This window comes from Suricata suricatta, chromosome 4 (assembly GCF_006229205.1).
Source record: "Suricata suricatta isolate VVHF042 chromosome 4, meerkat_22Aug2017_6uvM2_HiC, whole genome shotgun sequence".
Classification (NCBI taxonomy): Eukaryota; Metazoa; Chordata; class Mammalia; order Carnivora; family Herpestidae; genus Suricata; species Suricata suricatta.
In genome coordinates, this window is record NC_043703.1 from 17,471,252 (window position 1) to 17,493,253 (window position 22,002).

Sequence of the window (22,002 nt, forward strand, 5' to 3'; positions counted from 1 at the left end):
GACAGTATGTGTTCTCCCTCTCAGCAATGTACAGCACTTAGTTTTGCTATAATTTCTGCAGCGCGCTTCTCTCTGGGGTGTCCTTTAAAACCTCCAAGCTCCTCACATTTCAAACTTCTCCGGAGCACTGTTTCTCAACCTTGTCTGGCAGTCCTGCTGTCCAGCTGCATCTCAGACCAATTACACCAAAAACTCTAGGGGTGGAACCCTGACTTCGGTAATTTTTAAAACTCCCAGGTGGCTCCAATGTGCAGTCATGGTTGAAAAGCGCGATTCGGAGTGAGAAATGACCTCCTGCGAGCCATTGAATTTTCTCTTAATAGCTTAACATATTACAAATGGCAAAATGGCATCAGTGAACATTCATGGTTGTAAAATAGAGCTGTTTGGTTCCAGTTCTGCTGAAGTATGTTTGTGACATTTCTATGTCTGTGTCCCTGTAATTTGAAGTCTGAGCCATCAAATTCTGACAAAGAATCTTTATTAAATTTAGACCAGAGCTAAAGAATGATTTTCCTGATTTAAAAATGGCAGCTCTCAGTAAAATTTGGTCATTTAATTATGTGCCTAAAAAAAATCAATTTTGAACCAAAGTGTCGCTCTGAAATGATTAAAATTTTAATAAGTTTCAGGTAAATAATAAGCTGTAGATACTATTTGTTTAGATCAATTTGTTAATGCATAGAATTCTGAGGAGCACCATTCTCATTAATAACTTACATGAATTCATATGTATTAAACTTTTTGTGCTAACATTTATGTTATCTGAAACTCCTTAATATCATTACCGTTTTTAGCTTTCTAGTCAACAAAAATTCTTTTAACTGCTCATTCTATTAACTCAAAAGAAAATCATGTACTTTTGTTTGAACCCACCTTTCAATTTTAGCTCCAAGCTCTTCTAACTTATTTACTTTAAATTTGCTGCAATTAATTTTCAAAACTCTCAGTTTATTTCTCAATAATTTTTCTCTCAGTCCTAAACATGTTAGGAACAATAAGACATCTTTCATTCATCAATAAAAATGAAATCTTTTCTTAGAAGGGTTCACTCTAAATTTTATCCTTAGGCAACGAGTTGATTTGATTTGGACAACAATTCTGTCATTTTCTTTAATGGGACCTAGCAAACTTTGATATTTGAAATTTAAAAAAAAAATGAAAACTTCAATATGGAAATTTAAGTTACTGTGGAATAAAATTTATGAGAATGTTATTATTAACACTGATGTAGGGGTTCCTGGGTGGGTCAGCTGGTTAAGCCTCTGACTTCAGCTCAGTCATAATCACAGCTTGAGATTGGGGCCTCCCATTGGGCTCTCTACTTACTGTCAGCACAGAGCTTGCTTCAGATCTCCGTCCTCTCTCTCTGCAGCCCTCCCCCCATCGCCCCAATGTATGTGAGCTCTCTCTCTCAAAAATAAAATAGGCAACAACAACAATGATGTAAACCCAACTGTTGTGGGGATTATAGTGAATCTGATGACACTGAACAAGTTCTATGACATTTACCCATGAAACAACTGAGAAAATTTATTTCAAGAAAGAGCTTTTGATCCCAGGTTGCAGGGGCCTGTGTTACTATGCAGATTTGGTGTCTCCTTTTTAAGTAAACCTCACTTTCCATGCCCATTCATAAAGTGGTAACATGGAGGCAGGGCACCATGTCTGATAGGCAGTCTTTCCAAATCTGTTTCCCCAAGTAGAAGTGATTTACTTTCTTGCTATTTCTCCTTCCTGTAAATATTTATATTAAAGAGGCTCTTTCACTTAATGACAAACCCATTTGTCTGGGTAATAATTTGATCTGACTCATAACTGTATCTTGCAACTAGGGGTTGGTTGGGAGCTATCTGAACTCACCAGTAGAATGAAAACTCCTGGTGAGGGTACAGCAAGTTTGCACGGTTTCTTGCCCTCAGATAGCTCCCAAAATCTACCCTCTAGAAACTTTTCACTTCTGCTTGGGCGCCAAACCTCAGAGTGCTTTGCTGATTAGCGTCAGGAGCAGCCTATCCCCCTGCCCTGTCCCTGAGCCATGATTGCACCTGGTCAGGGAAAAGATGAGTAAACTAGATACACCCTAATGCAACATATAACTTTCCCCTAAGTAATTAACTGATAACTGACTACCTTCTGGGCCTGACCGCCTTTGTGAAAGTCACTACTGCAATAAAACGTATCAATCATCTTTGGGACTGTGAGAGCAGGCATTATGTCTCCTGAGAACCTGTTTTTCTGGGAATTTTCTCATAGAGCTATAACCAGCCTAATGACCCTCACTCATAAAAAACTGACCTTTCCTAAACAATGCTGTTTGCCTCTTGGTAAAGGTCACTTCCTTAAGGCTAGACCTGAGGTTTTGTAAAACAAAATACCTATGACAACATGAGTGCCTGTAGCTAAGTTTTTTATGACAATCATTACTACTAGAATTGTAACTTCTGCAGAACCCATGTCTTGGAAAGTTGTAAAACTTATCTATGAGAAATCATTTACTGTTCTTTCTGGTCCTTGTACCTTTTGCCATAAATAAAGCTTGAGAACCAGACAGAGCAGAGATGCCTGCCAGAATGGTAGAGACACCTGCCAGATTGGCAGGGGTGCCTGTCCGGTGATCAGAATGAAGCCCAAGGCTCTCTCACTCTCTCGCCGACACTGTCCATCCTTTAGGAGAACCTTGGACCTGCTGGAGCTGGACTCCGGCAGGGGTTCACACTTGGTGTTCAATAAATGTTTGCTGAATGAATGATGGGGGATGTGGAGTATGCAGATTTAGCTTTGTTGTAACACACCAAATTACATGTTTAATCTGTGCATTTTACTGTACTTCAACTACAAAGAATAAAAGAAATGCTTTCATTCCCCTTGGAACACACTTTCAGAATCAGATGACAAACCATTAAGTAACTGTAGAGGTACTCCTTCACAAGTAGGTTAATATGCATCTTGATAATCCACATTGTTCTCTGGACTAGAGAGTTTACTATTTTACAAAATCAAACTCATCCACAAATTTGCCACCAATTTGGACATTCAAATAATGTGCAAACACACATGTAGAATTCAAGGAAGATGTCTTAAATACTAACAACTTCATTGAATATAATTGAAGTTTTCTATAGTAATTACTTCGTGGGATTAGCCATATTTGGTTGTTACTACACTAAAACATGACAACATCCCTTAAGAGTAAAGCGTCGCATAAAAGATACATTCTGATTTACTTTTATAAATGTTTGAAAAATTTTATAGAGTTATGTATGAGTAACCAAATACAAAAATCATGTGTGGACTAAATTAATGCAAATGAGCTGAAACATTATTTAGTAATCTAGTACCATAAACAGGTCGTAAAAGGTATATAAGTACATTATATAAAAGTAAAAATATACCACTTTATTATCAGCTATTCAGACACTTATTAATTAATAACAAAAATGCCCTACAGAATGGTCAGACTATAAGCCCCAATAAATAAATAAAAAATGCATACATAACTGTTCCTTTCCTAATCCTCTTATCCTTGTTTCTTTCATGTCATTACTTGATCTTTAAGAGATAAGAAAGCATCTAAGGTGAAAAAAATTAAAGCATGAAGATGGAAACATGGTTTCACTGATATTAAAACTTGAAAACATGTTAAGAAATAATGATAAATAAATTCTGGCTGGGAACATAGAAGAGATACTAGGAACATATAAGAGATACTAGGAATAAAAAGACCTTGTAGTCTAGAGTATTGTTTGTTTGCTTGTTTGCTTAGAAAGAAATTATCTCCTTACTAAAATAGAATGCAACATGACACATAAATAAGTTAAAGGAAGTAAAAGTGGGTGACTGTCCAAAGTCTTAACCTGTTGTCTCAGTTTTCACTTTTAGTAATGGATCCTGAGGGATAGCTATAGAAAATTGAGACCAGAAGAAAATGAAGTTCTCGCTGACACACAAAACTGTTCCCTTCCTCCAGAAGATGTGAATCTTCTTTGGTCACAGAGTTAGTTTATAGCAGCGTATATTGAATGGCTTTGCTTAAATAGTATGTTTTAATCTAATTATATAGAAAAAATAAAATTTCTAGATTATGATGCATTACAGAAGTGATTGTTAACCTTTAAACCTTGATTTCAACAGTTGATTTCATTTCCTTAAAGTGGAATCATACTATTTTGCATTGCACTTTGAATTTTTTTCCAGTGGGCGCATAAAATTGTTGCATATGCAAATATGCCATACCTGTTAGCATTTCTTATGTACTTTGCAAATGAAGTGTCTAAAGCAAATTCTATAACTCAATTTCTGGTTTTGTTGTAAACCAAATACTACTTAATACCTTAGCACACCTGATTTGACTTGGCATTTTCAAAACTGATTTATTGCACACTCTGAAAAACTTGTTAGTTCTAATCTTGAGAATGCAATAGGTTCTTCTTGCCATGATAATTATTGTGCAGCTGAGAGATCTGTTATGTCTCCCCTCAGTTTATATAATTGTGATTTATCATCCATTTCCAAGAGAAATAACATCTCCAAAGCAATAGGCTCTGCCTTTCCTATTGACTAAAGTGCTCTGCATTATCTGAAAAGCAGCCCTGTTACCGAGAGAGACTTCTACAAACCTACCATATTCCAAGCCCTGGTGTAAGTCCTGGGAAGAAACTGGTGTGCCCTTTATGCTTTGCAGTAGGGCTGGTCAATATCTTAGAATTTAAATCCAATTAACCTAGAGTTTGCAGTTTGCTTCTACTGCTTATGAATAGCTGCAATCATAAGTTGCACATGATTGACTTCCTAAATATTTTTAAAATCTGCCAAATAATTAAGTAGGGTTGGTGACAATTTAAGGTACATGGAGGCAATGATTTTTCTTCTTTCTATAATAATTTCCATTCTCAACTTGTATTCGTTCTTTTAAAATTGATAACAACTTGACCAGCATTGTTTATAATTATGCTTTTTTTTAAAATCCAAAGTTCAGTGAGTTCTGTTCACGCATAACAAAATTGTAAAACTCTGCCATCCTAGATGGCTCCCTCTACCCATATAAGAAACCTATTCACATATGTGTTTCTTTTTCTGTATTATGAAATAACAAAAAGAGCTTTGAAAATTCTGTACCATTTCTTTTATTGATGAGAAGCTAAATTAAGTTATAATTAAAGAGGTTTTAGAAAAATATCATGTTAGTTTTTCTCTAAGTTTTCTTTTAAGTGGCAAAAAGTAAAGCAATGGAGAACCAGATTAAAGAGAACTGTCATTCTCTATACTATATGTGAGGATAAAGAAATGAAATAATTTTAGGGTAACTAAAATTATACTTCAAACATACATACTTCAAATTTTAAAGATAGTATAAATTGGATTCAACACAAAGAGCATCTACAATTACTACAATAACTACTTTTGAATCTATAATTCACGTATTTACATTTACATAAAACCTGTCAGTTCTTTCTTATTTCACTATTTCAGGCATCTTTGATGGAGCAGTAGATGATTGAATTGGGTATATAAACTAGACCTAAAAATTCAAATGAAAGTTATTTTCTTCTATCAATTGATCTATCAGTCTATTGAGTTATTAATCTGTTGATCTATCTTTTCACTATATACCTACATCAATTGTATTTATAATATTAGAATAATGTAATCCAAAAAATAATGAAATTCAAGGTCAATGTGAAAAAATCCTATCTATAAATAGAGCAACTTCTATCAGTTTTACTTAAATAAATCTTTATATCTCAATGAAAAAGTGAGTCTAAAAGCCAAGGTAATATATTTTACATATGCTTCAGTAGAAAACAAATCTATAGTTTAAAAATGTTCATCTAAATATATTTATAACAATGAAAATACAAATATACCTTAATAATCCATTAAGGCTACGTAAATGAAAGTACACCATTATAAATGAAAACTACATAGTCATTATAAAAATTATTAAACACTGACATAAATCTCAACTCTATACTATTGCTGACAGCTAGCTCAGAGCCTGGATCCTGTTTTCAGATTCTGTGTCTCCCTCTCTCTTTGACTCTCCCCTGCTCATTCTGTTTCTCTCTCTCTCTCTCTCTCTTTCTCTCTCTCTCTCTCTCTCTCTCTCTCAAAAATAAACAAAACATTAAAAAATTTACATATGTATTTAGCTTATAAACAATTTTTGCCTTTGGGCAGCCTGATTTGTACTGATATTTATTTTCTTCTTTTTAGCCAAAGTAATAATAGCATTGATGATCTTTCCACAGTGACTTTGAATCTTATTTACCCTCCAGATGTACCTCATTATTGAGACTATCTTTTGTGGTCTTCTCATCTGAGGCATTTTAAGATGATATAAATATGAACATATTCTGAGAATTTATAGCCAAATAGTAAGTAACCCTGCATGGTTGCTCCCTAAATCTGAACACTAAGGAGTAGAATGCAGTTCAGTAAAAAAAACCCACATACACCAAAGGTCAAGAGTTCTTACATAAAATATTAGATTTTAGGAGAAGAGAATTAAAAAAAGGTTCATAATGAACAAAAAAGAAGAGAGGCAAGGTAACTAGAAAAACATGATAGAGCACAAGAAATTGCAAAGTCTCAGAGTTCAGGGTTTTCTAATCAGGGTAACAGAAGACCTGACCATTTGCTTCCATCCCTGCAGTGAAGAAAGAAGGAAAACCTGAAAACTCAAGCTAAACTATCACTACGGAATTTTGGTGATAATGACATTTCAATGAACGTTCATCAATTGTTAACAAATGTGCTACTGGTGTTACATGTTGAGTGTGGGGGAGGTTGTGCATGTCGGGGGACAGAGGGTGTATGAATACTCTCTGTACTTCCTGTTGAATTTTTCTGTGAACCTAAAACTACTCTAAATAATAAAAGTTATAGATTAAAAAACTAAAGATCCTCTGTGAACTGCTGAAAGCAATGTGGTCAATGACTCTGGCCATCCCAAAGGACCCTAACCAAGACTCACTTGTCACATGGAGGGCGTGGTCCCAGAAGGGAGTAATGGAAACCATGAATCTCTTGATGCCTAGACATAAAATCCCTTGGCATCCCTTCTATTCCATTCAATTTGAAAAAGCCCGTCACAGAGCCAGCTCAGGTTCAAAGAAAGAGGCAACGGACTGCCCACCTCAGAAGGCCAAATGGGAAAGAATCAGTGGTCAACTTTTAATCAATCTTGGGAAGAGATCTCAAGAGGGAACTTGGCAAAAGCATCAATTTATATTAGGTAATTGAGGTTAATCAGGTTAATCAGGTTAATTAGGAACTGTTTTATTAGATTTGACCTATTAATATACCTCCTTGTCTGAGTTGGAGAGGGTATGAACTCAAGAACACTGTCATCATTTTAGAAAAGTAAAGTAACTAAATTGCTATATTTTATGACTTAAAAACATACATAAACTATGATAATGGAATAAAGAAACAAGCAAATTAAAATTAGAAACTCAAAATTCATGCATCATTCAAATTTAATTTGCATGGCATAGAATCACTAGCTTTTTAAATTAAAAATACTGTTATAAAGTTACATAAAATATATTGAAAGAAAATTAATACTTATTATATTTGGTGCAGAATATTTTTTCTAAAATTACAGATAAAGGTTTGTGCTACAAATGATAAAAATAAAAAAGAGAACACCACTGTGGTAAAGAGAATAAAGCTTCCCTTCTTTCCACAGATTTCCATACTCCAATCCTTAAAATGGTGAGGTTGTTACCTTATGTGGTAAAAGGGAATGTATAGATATGATTACATTAAGTGTTCTGAAATGAGGGGATGCCTGGGTGGCTCCATCAGTCGGACATTCAACTCTTGATTTTGGCTCAGGTCATGATCTCAGGGTACGTGACATGAAGCCTGCACTGAGATTCTGTCTCTCTCTCTCCTCCTCTCTCTCTGCCTCTCCCCTGCCTCTCCCTCTGTCTAAATAAATAAATAAATAAATAAATAAATAAATAAATAATAAATAAACTTAAAGAAGAGAATTTTGAAATGAGAAGATTAATCTGCATTATCTAGTGGGCCCACTGTAATCCCATGGATCTTTCTAAGTAAGGGAAAAAAGGTAGAGTCAGAGGAGTTGTGATGATAGAATACAGGCCGCCTCTAGAAGCTGGAAAAGTCTGGAACAGAGTCTTCTGTAGCGACTACAGAAAGAACACAACCTTTAATGTTAGTCTCAGAAGACCTAGTGCAGATTTCTGGTCTTTAGAACTGTAATGGTACATTAAGCCACTACATCTGCAGTAATTGGTTACAGTGGCAATAGAAAGCTAGTGAATTATCAAAAATTTTAAAAACGGAAGCTATAATTATTTCCCTAAAATGACAGTTCACAAGCAATGAATCATTAGAGAAATTTTAAAACTAATTTGCATGGTTAATTTGTTAATTACATTGATGTTATCCAACTAAGTCATCTAGGATTTAGAAAGTATGGTTTTTAAGTAATAAAGGTGGCTGAAGGCCTGTAAAATATGCTTTGAAAAAGATTTATCAAAAATACATAATTCTCTTCCAGGGCATGTTATTCAATCAACTTTAACATTTTAGAAACACACACAGACATTCAATGATAAGTTAAATATAACCTATGTATAAATACACCTATGTATAAATTAATCTATATATAAATATATTTTAAATAAATCAAATCTGAAAAAATAACATGTTATTCTAACCTATACACTAAGATATAGAAATAAATTTCTTTTTTTTAACATTTATTTATTTATTTTGAGATTGAGAGTGCAAGCTGGAGAGGGGAAGAGAGACAGGGAGAGGGAGAATCCCAATTAGGGGATGCGGGGCTCCATCCCACAAACTGTGAGATCATGACCTGAGCCAATATCAATAGTCAAATGCTTAACTGAATGAGATTCCCCCAAGAGATGGAAGACATTTCTAATTTGTGAGTTCAGGGTTCTCTCCCCATCTGATAGTTGGGAACTTCTGGTTTGTCAGGGTGAGGCGGGATGTGTGTGCATGCATGCTCTCTCTATTCTCCTAAATAACTTAACTGGTATGCATGAGAGAACGTGGGGAAGGAATGAGGATATAAGCAGGCATTTCTTTGTAGATCTCTAGAATTAACTTACTATTAAAAGAAAAATGTGTGTGCTCACTTCCACAGCACTACACTCAATGTGGAAAGATACAGGAAGGTCAGCCTGCGCCCTGTGCAAGGATGCCATGCAAATTCAGGAGGTGTTCCGTATTTTTAAAAAAGAAGAAAAAGAAAGAAGAAAGAAGAAGGAGAAGAAGAGAATAGAAAAGGAAAGAAAAGAGAAAAGAAAAGAAAGGAAAATGTGAATTGCACATGTCAACATTTTTTCATTTTCATTTATGGGAAATATATTCAACATCACAATGAAAAGGAGAAAGAACAAATATGCATGGCCATAAATGTGCAAGCTAATCAGCTTCTATCATGGACAAACTGGCCATCAGCGAACCTATTTCTACACTTGACATAATGAATGCCTAGTGTGTCATCAGCCTGCCACTGCTCTGTTTCCCATCTTAACTAGAATGAGAGCTTGATTATTATTAATTTTAAATTTATGCTAATGAGCAAGGTCACTTTCCTCCTGAAAGCCTTTTTAATTCTCTACAGTTTACAGAATCAAGTCAAACTTGTTAACTCATTTTTGTATGTTCCTGCCTACCCTACCTTATGTTTCCAATTCTCCAAATGGTTTTGTTAAAAGCAGAAGGCACAGCCTGGAATCCTGTTCTTAGCATTCCTCTGCTTCTCCTTGCCTGCCTCGCCTCATCCACATTTGGTAAGGTGTTCAGAGGATATCAGATGCTCCCCAGATCCTATAACCTATAACTTCTTAGGATGACGTTTCTGAGGATGTAGAATAAACCATAGAAAGTTGGCAGTGTGGACTCCATTTGTAGATTGACACGTACCTGCCATGACTTAGGGCAACATACGGACACTGTGGGGTCTTATTTTCCTGACCTATAAAAGCAGGAGAGTGTTGGCAGCACTCACTCCATGGGGACACTATGTAGGTGAAGGGACACAGTGTTTGTACAGTGCTTGACACAGTCTTCAGACATGAAGATACTTAAATGTCAGCTATTCCTATAGTAATTTTAAAAAGAATGCTTTGTAAAAAGGGAGCTATAATCACCAAGGAAATGTAAGAGGGTCTTTGTTCTTCTAGAATACAAAAGAGGTATATTAGCAGTCCAGGTAGAAATCTAAGAATATATAGTTTACTTGCGTCACGCTGTTTTAGCATAGGAAAGAAAGTTAAGTTCATCTTTGGTTTTACACGCACCTGCTAAACCACAAGAATCAAACGTGAGAAGGATACATTAATTTCAGCATTCCCTATTTGACGATCAATGTGTGGGACTCGAGAACTCTTTGAACCAGTTGTACCATCTACTAGATGTCTCATTAATTACTGGTTCATTTATGAAAACAAAGTGGGAAGGAAATGGAGATGTCTACCCTACCACAGCCACAGGGTAGGACTTCAGCCTGCATTCGGCCAGTTTGGCTATCACAGTGATTTGTACAAGCAGAAGTTGAATGAGTGAGAAATGACAAAGTGCATGACGCTCTTATGAGTTAAGCCACATAAGAAAGGAGAAATTGTCAACTGATTCTACAGTGCGAAGTCCAACCTGGGTGTGACGCTCTTTGCTTGTGGCCTCCATGTCGGCACACATTAAGCGCAGCCTGGTGGTCTTGCTCCGCTCTCTTACCGACTCTCTCTGCCCTCAATCTCCCACCACAAGACCTGAGCCTTCTGGTTGCCCAATTGCTAGTAAATATTCTTGCATATAACTACAGGATTCATGAGAACAGAAAAGAAGGAAGTTTAAAGTAAACAAACATTCACATTTTAGCAAAACGCAATGCCTCCCTCCATCTTCTACATAGAAGTGAGTGAGGACGTTTCACAAATGCCAGATCATGACCAAGAGAGATCCTCCCTCTCTCCTAACAATGTCCCCTCTGCAGCCACACCTGTGTGCTTGCCGTTGTCAAGCCTGACATGCTCCTGCCTCAGAGCCTATGCAATTGCTTCTGCTTGAGATGGCTAACTCCTTTAAATCCTCCCTGCTCAGGAAGGCCTCTCCTGACCACCCTATGGTGAGACCGCTAGCCTCCTTGACCCTCCATGTTTTTAGCCTCCAATAAAGACCACTTTCCCATATACATGTACTTATTATGTAGGTTGTTTGTCTCCGCCCAAAGGCAGAGACATGTGTTTTGTGCCCATGTAATAAGAACAGACTCTGGCACATTGTATATATGTATTATATAGATATTAAATGAACATTTGTTGAATGAATTAGCATTCAGGATGTATTTTGGTCAACCAAAAAAAGTCTAAATAGTATTCAATTCAAAACCACTTGGTGCAAGAGGTAAATAAGCACTAAATTTTGTTATTTTACATATTAAACTAGTTAAAATATTTCTATTTTTGATATCTTAAGGAACTTTCTTTGGCCTTCTGGAAAATTCATGAACCCAGGGTATTTTGTGACCAATCAAACCCAAATACGGTTCATGCAATTCTGTCTATATATATTAATATGAAGATAAAGTTTACATCTTGGATTTTGTTATAAATGTCTGAATTACTATTTATGAACCTTACAATTTTAAGAATGTAAATCCTTTAATAATCAATTACCACATCCAATTAGTTCACAATCATTGAAATATACAATTGGGACTAGAGTTCATTTCAAATCTCAGAATACAAAGTCACTTAATTCAGAACTCCATCTGTGCCTTGGTCTCTAGAGTCTGACAAACAGTCTTCAAATTGTCTTCTGAGTTTTCATCAAAACAAGACACCAGTTTGGAATCTATTTTAACATTACTTGCACTAGATGGGGACTCACACTGCATCTGCTTTGATTTTTCTCTAATGAAAGTTCCTAGTTGTTCTGTGTCAGAAAGGATGTAAGTATTCCCTAGAAATAGCACTGTTATTTAGAATGCAACAATAGAGAAAATCGAAGCCCCAGATCTTATATTTCCTATTCATAAAATTGTAATTGGCCTTTTTATGTCTGTGCTACCCTTGAGACACAGGGAATTAATTTTATGTCCATGAACATATATAGGCTACCCATAAAACTAAGAATAGTTCAAATTCTCATCCCCCAAAAAGAATTAGAAATAAAATCAAAGCATATTTTTCTTTAATCTTGGGGATTCTGTATAGTTTAATGTTACCTCTTGAGATGATATTAAATTGCAGTTATTGTAAATAATGGGCAAAGAAAGAACTATGGTATAATGTTTGCAATCGCATTGTAAATAGAGAACAAATCCCCACCAAATTTACATTTCACTTGGAGGATGAAGCACACTCCTTGCAGATATCAAATGTTTATACTCTCCTTTGTCATAGCTGCTACAAGTCCAGGGCTGTTCCCTCACAGGGTTCAAAGTCTGGATTCACTGCTCTACATGACCCAGGTATGGCTTGGACTTGCTAACATGCTGCAAGCCTCATTCTACTCCTCTCAATAGGGGTAAAAATGCCTGCAGCAAAAATTGGGGAGGGCGAGGTCAATGTAAATTAATATACATGAAATACCAGCATGATTTCTGATTCACAGGAAAGGCTCAATCAATTAGTGCCAACACCAAGGGCAATCAGACAGAACAGACATACTAGTATCGGCTTGCAAAGAGAAAAGAAGCAGAAAAGCTCTGCCATTTGTAGGCACTAAAAAAAAATTCTGCCAAGAAAAAAAAAAAGTCTTAGTCTTATGTATCTTTATTTTTTGTTTTTGCTGACTGCACAAAATCAGGATTTATTCAGCACTTGAATGAGAATACACACATACACAAACAGACATCCAAAATAATTTCTTGTTTTTAAGATACGCATCGTCTTCGCTCCCCCTCTGGAAGTAATACCTACAACTTAAAAACATTCTGTACCACAATGAACAAATATCAAAGTAATATATAATTTCTTTATTCATATGGATTAATGTATAGCAATATAATATGAACATATTTCCAGATATGCCTGTGTAATCTTATTTTATACAAATAAGATTATAACAATCTGAATAACATCTCAAAAAAAAAAAAAAAAAACAAAGAAAAAGAAAGAAGGGACCAAACAAGAGAATAGCAAAAGAGAGAGATAGAGTCAGACTGAAAGAAGGAATTGAACAGGAGCATCAGCAATCTTCAACCAGCCCTACCAGGAACCTTCTCTCTCCACATCTCCCTTTTCATATGTCTGGTCTGGAGAACAGTGGTCTTGGAGCTGTGGAACAGACCTTTTTACTTGCTCTTTTTGTTAATTTCTGCATGAGAGGGGCTCCATCTTCTGTGTTACCTTCTCTCTATCTTGATGCTAATCAAGGCTGAAACTAAAAGATTCCCATCCTATTTGTTTCACTTCATTAGCATAAGAGGCTGAAGCCACTAACGGTAAAGAATACATCTCTCTGTGTCTTGATAATCTCTGTGGAAACTAAAGAACCACGATGTATCAGACCCAAGCTGCTCGAAATGTGGACTCCAGACGGGCAGCCTGGGTATCACCAGGACTTGGTTAGAAACGGAAAATCTCATTCCCACCTCCAACAAATGCTGAAGCAGAAACTGCATTCTAACAAGCTTCCAAAGAGATTCATATGCATTTTAAAGTTTGAGAATCACTGCAATAAAGGGCTATTAATAATGATAGTTCCAATTCCCAAACTGTGCTCCTTAAAAAGTTAGTATCTTCCAAAATGTTTTCTACAAAAATGAGTTCTATAATCAAGTGTATTTTAAAAATATGAAACTAAATAAAGTTAACCAAATTTCCTCTTGGGAGATGTCTTGTAGCCTCTGTTAAACTCCAACACGTGCAGTATTTTCTCCTATGTTCAGTTTCCTCTTGTAGCTTATCAAAATAAGAGCCTTGAGGTACCTGGATGGCTCAATCGGATAAGCATCCTACTCATGGTCTCACAGCTTGTGAGTTCTAGCCCCACATCAGGCTTCGTGCTGATGGTGTGGGGCCTGCTTGGGATTCTCTCTCTCCTTCTCTCTCTTCCTCTTAATTAATTAATTAATTAATTAATTAATTTAAAAAATAAGAGTCTTTATTACGTTCCTCCTAAGGTAGATCCCACCATAAAAACAGTTTGTTAAAGCCATTCTCCAATAATTAATATCTGAAGTTGCCTAAATATACTATTCCCTTTTTTTTTAAATAGAGATCTAGGCTTTAAATTGCCTTTTCCCAGGGCACCTGGGTGGCCCAGTCGATTAAACCTCTGACATTGGCACAGGTCATGATCTCACAGGCGGTAAGTTTGAGCCTCGCGTTGGACTCTGTGCCCACAGCTCGGAGCCTAGAGCCTGCTTCCGATTCTGTGTGTGTGTCTCTCTCTCTGCCCCTCCCATTCACGCTCTGTCCCTCAAACATAAATAAACATTGGAAAAAAGAGTCTAAATTACCTTTTCCCCATACCAAAAGAAAGGGTTGCGCTTGTTGTTATAATTCAAATACTTTGTACCTAAAACCATCTCTGTAAATATCACACACAGGAACTCTGTCCTGTACTAAGAAATCACCAAACTTGCAACTATAAACACATTAACACATGCTTCCCATTTCCTATTATAATCTTATCTGCAACAAAGCCCCATGTTTCTTTCTCACTCATTTCATTATTTAAAAGTCCTTTTAATTTTTTCCTATCATTTTCCATGTTCCAGAAAGACAAGTTTTAAAGACATGAAGAATTTCGCAGCCAGCTTTTTCTCCCTTCCACTTAGAACTTATCAGGGACAATTAGCATATAAAAAATGCAAGCTACCACTGAATTTGTTTTCAAATTCTTCCAGACATATTTTTTTGGCTAAAAAAAAAAATCTCATTTTTAGACTCCTTTTTCTCTTCACTTCTGTCATCTGCTCTTTCTCTACATTTTTGGTCAACAACAAAATTAAGTTAATTAAGATTTCAATCTAGATTTATCTAGCACCAAAATTTGTAATTATTTCCTTATGTTCAATATTGTCTTCAGAGGCAATAAATGGTAAAAATGTTACAAAATATTATTTTATATCAGTAGTTTAACTCATTTTGGATTATCTTCCCACCCCGTTTTCATACAGGAAGCATTAAACATCATTACACTTAATTCCCCAAGGAAACACTAAGCGGAAATGAGACTATGCAAAGGAGCTCAGTGGTAACCAAATACCGATAATTCCTGCCTCCTTCGTGGCTTTTTTATTTGGAGCTCAGATTTTAAAGCAATGCTTGTTTACTCTCTCCTCCTCTTTATTTATTCAACAAATATTCATTTAATGCATATTAAATGCTAGACTCTGTTCCAGACTATGGGGATTTAAGAAAAAATTTAAAAACTAAACATACATGATAAGGTCAGGTAATGATAAGTGCTAAAAGGAAAATTAAAGACCATTGCACAAACAGAAAATGACTTGGGTAGGGGAGTGAGGGGGTTGCTTCCTGGACCATAAAACTAATAGAAAAAAATAGGTATATAGATATAGAAAAAGAGTTATATATAGATATATTTCATTGGCTATATATTAGGTATATATTTATATCGGATTATCCCAAGTACACTTCAATTTAGGTAAGAATCACTGCGCTGTTTTAGCTGCTCTCAAAATGATTATCGATGAGGCACACATCCATGCATTTTTTGTGCGGCCTATATATTTCAGACCATACCAAAACTTCTCTTGAAATTTGCTGAAAATTTGCATAGCTATTTTCATATGACATGATAAGAGAAGAAAAAAGAAACTTTATCTTAGTCATATAGAAAGAAATCTATTTCAACTGAACTATACTTCAATTGAAAGTGTAGATTATGCTGGCAATTATTATGGTGTCGTTTTGTTTTCTTTTTAAGGAAAAAAATTAAAGACCCAGAAATTCATGGTGGGGTTCTCTCTGTAATTTATTTTGTCAATATCACCAAACCATTGGAAAATGTAACAGTGAAACTGAGAAAAAAAATTATTATGAGCTTCTTGACATATAGGAAAATACCTGATTAAACTGCATTTAAAAATCTCAATCACTTATTCAAGCAAATATCATATTGATAAAATCATTTTTTAAAAAGTCAACATGGGAAATATCATGAAATATTGTTGTAAAAATCAGAAAATAAAGTGTATAGAACACATCTCTGCTAAGTAACTTAGTTACACAAAATTTATACAAAATGTACTAGCAATGGATCCACGGACCTTCTTGAGACTTATTCATGTAGACAATTCAAGCATGTGAGGATCCTTTTTGCCCCCTTGGTTGACTTTTAATATTGTCATACTGACTGTCTTTCCTCCAGCCTATTTGTTTTAATTCCTCTTGAGTGTCTGTTGGGATGTATCCAAAGGTTTCTATAAACACCTAAGACTTTACTACAGTTTAGTCAAGTCTCACTTTTGAATATACAGTTAATGTAATCAAATAGCACATTTATAACATATCTTACTCATAATAATATGTACACAGCATTTAATGGACTATTATGAATATAATCAGAATATATAATACATGATTATATATACTACTAATAAAATATTATTACATATTATTTTGATTCAAAAAGAATGCTGTCAGATGAATTATTCTTATGTCAATTATACTGTGAGGAAACAAAGGCTGGACATTAATCATCTGGCTCCTTGTCCCCACTTTTGTGGTATAATGTTACCCATTACCTAAGGTCTTTGCTATATTCAGCTATGTTTCCAGGATATAAGTTGAATTATATCTCAATTAATGATCCATAAAAAACTATCACTCTCATTTTCTATGAAAAATAAAAGCAGAAGGAAAAGAGTAGTACCATTTTAGACATTTGTTTTAAAATCCCTTTGTGAGTTTGCAGATGGAAAGATATAGATACAGATACAAATTCACTGGGCTTTGTTCTGTGAATTTATACATAACTTTATATCTCTAATTTTATATCTTTTTTTTTTACCTGTAGTTAGGAACCATGCATCAGCTTCTTTCATGTCTAGCTTTGGTTCAAGTAGGATTCTATCACAGGCTTCCTTCTAAGGTGGCACTGCATTTCTAATTTAAAATTCAGAGTGACTTAGGATATTTATCATAAAGTTTGACTTATGGCCATATTAATGATCACTGTCATAACCGGCTTCAGGGTCTTGGACAAATCTAACTTTTCTATGTCTACGTTTCCTGTCCCCCATAAACTTAAATAAGTAAGTTCTATTGTAGATTTAAAATTCTGTGATTCAAAAATTGTTGCAGTACTGTGTTCAATATTGAGGAAGAAGTTTTAAAAAAAATACTTGATATCACAATACGGTATCCCTTAATGTTTACTGAGCAAATGTTAACTAGCAACTAGAGCTACTCATTAAAATATGGCTTAAAAGGTTTAAAATACAACTACTGGAGAAGAATATCTGTATATCCAAAGCAAGCCCTTTATTGACCTTGTGGCTTTATAAAAGTTGGAAGTCATTAGAACAACAAGGATAACAATAATAAGTCATCACAACATGTGTCATAATATGTGGAAGATACAATGCTCTCCTGATTATGGTCGCAAATAGGAGAAACATTATATAAGGGGTAAAGAGAAAGCCAAGAAGAATAAGAAAAAATTATAATCGAGGAAGAAATTTGTCATTATTTTAAGATTCTTGGTCCATTTTCATGATCAACAACCTGTCCTACTGAATCCAAGATGATTTAGTCAGAGCTGTTTTTGTGATACATTCTGCTGATATATTGGGATTATGTGAACTAATTTTTCTGTAACTATGTAATCGTTAGCATAGGTTTGTTTTCTTTCCCTTTGTTCTGGGTTCATAGCAAGCCAAACTAAATGGAAGCAAGAAAATGAAAATGGATCTATGGTATCACTGTGGGTTCTGGCTTGAAAATTGAATTCTCTTTGCACTAAGGAGAAAAATGTAAAGTCACTTAACTCCATTGCTGTAATGAGATAAGAATAGACCTCATAAGTGTCTTTGAAAATTACTCCTCATTGTTTTATAAAAACATCAAAAATTTTAAAACATTAATTGGTCATCCTATAGGCATTTAATGAAATCAGTGCAAAAATACAGTTATTAAAATGACAGCAGTCTGCTTGCTGTTATTTGCTGCTCAAAGGTTAAGACTATTACACATTTTCTCCTTTTGCAATGATGAAAACTGTTTAAATTAAATCTACTTTTTTTTTTTTTTGCAAATACTTGGGGAGCAGAACGTCTTTATTTTTGAAGAATTTTCTAAGGATTTTCTAACCATGTGACTAATCAGCAGAATAACTTGGAAGGACTCCATAAATGTTAGGGCTGGAGTTATTCGCTCCTCCCTATCATTCGTTTGCTTCTTCCTTCATAGGAGAGATCTGATTGGTGAAATGATGAGAATCTGATATCTCTTTCCTCAACTGGTAAGGTTAACAAGGTTAATGTTCTGAATTTACATGCTCATGTGTTGTTTCTCTTTCTTTGTCAATCTACCACTCTTGGATCTTGGTTTTAGAAACCACCCGCCTGTGAGCCCTATGCATTCTGCTCACCAATCTTGCATTTTCCATGCAATAAACCAAAAAGAACAAGTTATGCCTTATGCAGTAAAATTTTTAGTTATTCAGCTGCTCTAAAGGTAATATTTTTGTACAAATTCTATGGAGGGGAAAAAGGAAAAGGAAAAAGATTTGGTTTGAAGCTCAAGCAGTTCTGCACCTATAATAAAGCCGACAATTTCTTCTCTTTCTAACTCCTGTTATTTATTTCCAGATAGGTTCCAGACCATGAAAGAATGAAATGGGTTGGTTAATTAACCAAATCAAAGACGTGAGTGATGACAGTGAATCATGATGAAATTACTCTCACTAGCCCTTTGAAGTTGAGCAAGCCTAGAGTTTTCATTTCTGCTAGAAGCAGACATCTTTAAAGGTTTTCTTTCTAAAAGTCTGTTTAAAAGATGCTAGGCCTTAGCACAGCAAGATTTGGGTGAATTATATGCACAAAGTCTTTATCATGATCAAATTTGGTTAGTGTGTTTAATCTTGCATTTCAAATCTCATTAAAAGCCGAAAGTGTATATCTGGTTGATATTGGATACTGGATTTTAACACTCTGAATATCCACCCTAACAACCGTACAGCTTGCAGGGGATAGGAAGCAAAAACTCTCATTCCCAGAATCCTTTGCAGCAAGGGAATCAGATAGAATTTCATCAATTAGATATCCATGTGGAAGATCTCCATTCAGAGCAGAATTATTTGATAAAGTAAAAGAAGCTCTTTGGGTTGGCCGAAGCAGCATCCAGATTAAACAGTTTTTTGACTACTCTTTGAGACATCATCGGTGATGACGCTTCTGCCCTGTCGCTCGCCAACCCAGGAGAGGCAGCTGTATCCAAGAAGATGAGTTCTACCCAGCATGGGAGTGTCCCGGAAGCTTAGTGTAGCCTCTCGGTTTTGTAAGCCTACTAATTAATCTGTGAGGTAGGTTTATCCCTTCAATAAAACAGGTTACTCTTTTTAAAAATACTTTTAATTTTTTTTTATTTTTGAGAGAGACAGTGAGTGGGGGAAGGGCAGAAAGAGAGGGAGACACAGAATCTGAAGCAGGCTCTAGGTTCTGAGCTGTCAGCACAAGAGCCAAATGTGGGGCTTGAGCCCACAAACTGTGAGATCATGACCTGAGCCAAAGTCGGACGCTTAACTGACTGAGCCACCCAGGTGCCCCTAAAACAGGTTACTCTTAAACAGAATGAAGCATGCAGTTAAGATCCTTGGCTAATACATCAGTAAAACAATTCAAGATGGAAATAATAATTTAAGGTAAAGAATAGATGATAAGATACAGATTAAACTTGCACAGGAAGTATTGTATAAGGTAGAACTAACAAAAATATTCCAAGAGTATTGGGGACGTTCAAGCCAAAGGGAATTAGACTACATATAGAGGTCAACTCTATATGGTTGAAGCCAAAGGAACCACATCATGCTAGGCAGTAAGAATGACCAATTCAGTTGAAGAAGTTAACATTGTAAGCACATAGCCTGAAGGAAAAGGGAACCTTAACATAATCTGACTTAAACGGTCTTTATAGGACTCAGTAGTCACCTATTGGAAAACAAGCACATTATTGCTGTCAGCTACTTAACCCACAGAATCATTCCTATGTATATCTCCAAAATTTTAGTTCCTGGTTCACCCCTACTCTGTCCATTAGAATGTCTAATATATAGTTGTTTCTATATACATGCACATGATTTTTCCCAATACCCTGTATTTTTAATTTTGCAAATACTTCCATTCCAAGGATATCTACCTCCATCATTCATTCCAATGTCAAATCTTAGACCTTGTCATTACCACTCACTGGAACCTATGCATGGAACTGTGATTATACATAATTGCAATGTAATGAGTACCTTTCACTGATGAATACCTCAGATCCATCTGGTGCATGACCTCCAAGTCATTGGTGCAATTATTTTTCTCTGTCTCTTGATATACTTCCTTCTCTCCTTACCCAGTTTAGATTCCATGGTCTCTCGTAATCACTCTTGTATACTGTCTTTGCCTCCTGTACCCCGCCCCCTCTCTTTTTCCTTCTTGCTTGTCACAGGTCACCTCTGGTTCAATCCAGCTCTTCCCCATTCCACGACCAGACCACATAGCCAAATATGGCTGGGAAATAACACACAGCCATACTGACCGAGTCCACTTTAAACTCAAAATTCTCAAGGGCCCTTAAAGGTTATTATCCTATACTCCTCTCTCTTTGGTCACTATTTCTTCTAATATTGTTTTTTCTTTTTCTCTCTACCCACTTCTTCTAGAATCCCCATTATGTTGGCATGCTTAATGGTCTCCCACAGTTATCTGATGCTGTTCATTTTTCCTCACACTTTCTCTTCCTTCACTCTTCAGACTGCATTATCTCAACGGATTGGTTTTTAGGTTTGCTGTCTCTTTCTTCTAATAAAATTTATAGCTAGACACTTTGAATTTTTCATGTCTATTATTGTATTTTTAATTTTTAAAATGTTTATTTATTTTTGAGAGAGAGAGAGTGAGCACGAGCAGGGGAGGGGCAGAGAGATAAGGAGACACAGAATCTGAAGCAGGCTCCAGGTTCTAAGCTGTCAGCACAGAGCCCAACACGGGCTTGAACTCATGAACCATGAGATCATGACCTAAACCAAAATCGGACACTTAACTGACTGAGCCACCCAATCACCCCATGTTTAATTCTTTAATCATGTCTCATTTATTTCTTTGAATATATTTAAAATGTATTTATAATAGTTGGTTTGAAATCTTTGTCTGTTAAGTCCACCAAATGTTCCCTTTCATGGTAGTTTCTATTGCCTGTTTTTGTTCTTACATATGGACCATAGTTTGCTGTTTCTTTGAATGTTTCATTTTTTAAATTAGATATTTAAAATAATATATTATAGCAAATATGGTTACTCCTCCCCCTCATCACAGAGTTTCTTATTATTGTCTGCTTGGTCATTTGTGGGGTTTGTTGTTGCTGTTGCTGCTGCTGTTGCTGTATTTTTGGGGGAGGGTTGTTAACTGCTGATTTGGCTAAGCTCATTCTGCATATCTATTTCCCTAGTATGTGTAGACTTTCAAAGATGTTCCTGCTTATATATTTTTCGATTTGTTTTTATTAGCTTGGCTATTTAAGGGCTACCCTTGGGTTATCATAAGCCACTAATGTGTGAAAGGTGGTGCGCAATACCCCTTAGCCAGTTAGATTTTTGACCTTTACTGGATGGATGGATCAATAGATGGATGTACAGATGGAGGTAGAGATGGATGTCTTGAAGGTGGCTCTCATCATTCAGAGCACTTACAACTTTTTTTCCTCTTCTTTCAGTAAGGGACCAGTAGCTAGTAGATTGATAATTCCCTTTCTTGACTGCCAAGGAGTCTGGCTCCTGGCCTTTTGGCCTATATACAATCCTTAAGTC

General features: G+C 35.6%; 1 protein-coding gene and 1 non-coding gene across 2 annotated transcripts in view; one reads left to right on the forward strand and one right to left on the reverse strand.

Moving 5' to 3' along the window:
- GPC5 (glypican 5) overlaps positions 1-22,002 on the reverse strand; it is a 1,348,699-nt gene that overhangs the window by 777,362 nt on the left and 549,335 nt on the right. The window lies entirely within an intron of this gene.
- On the forward strand, positions 9,134-9,237 carry LOC115290945. Its single transcript, XR_003908319.1, has one exon. It is a non-coding gene; the product is annotated as a U6 spliceosomal RNA (small nuclear RNA).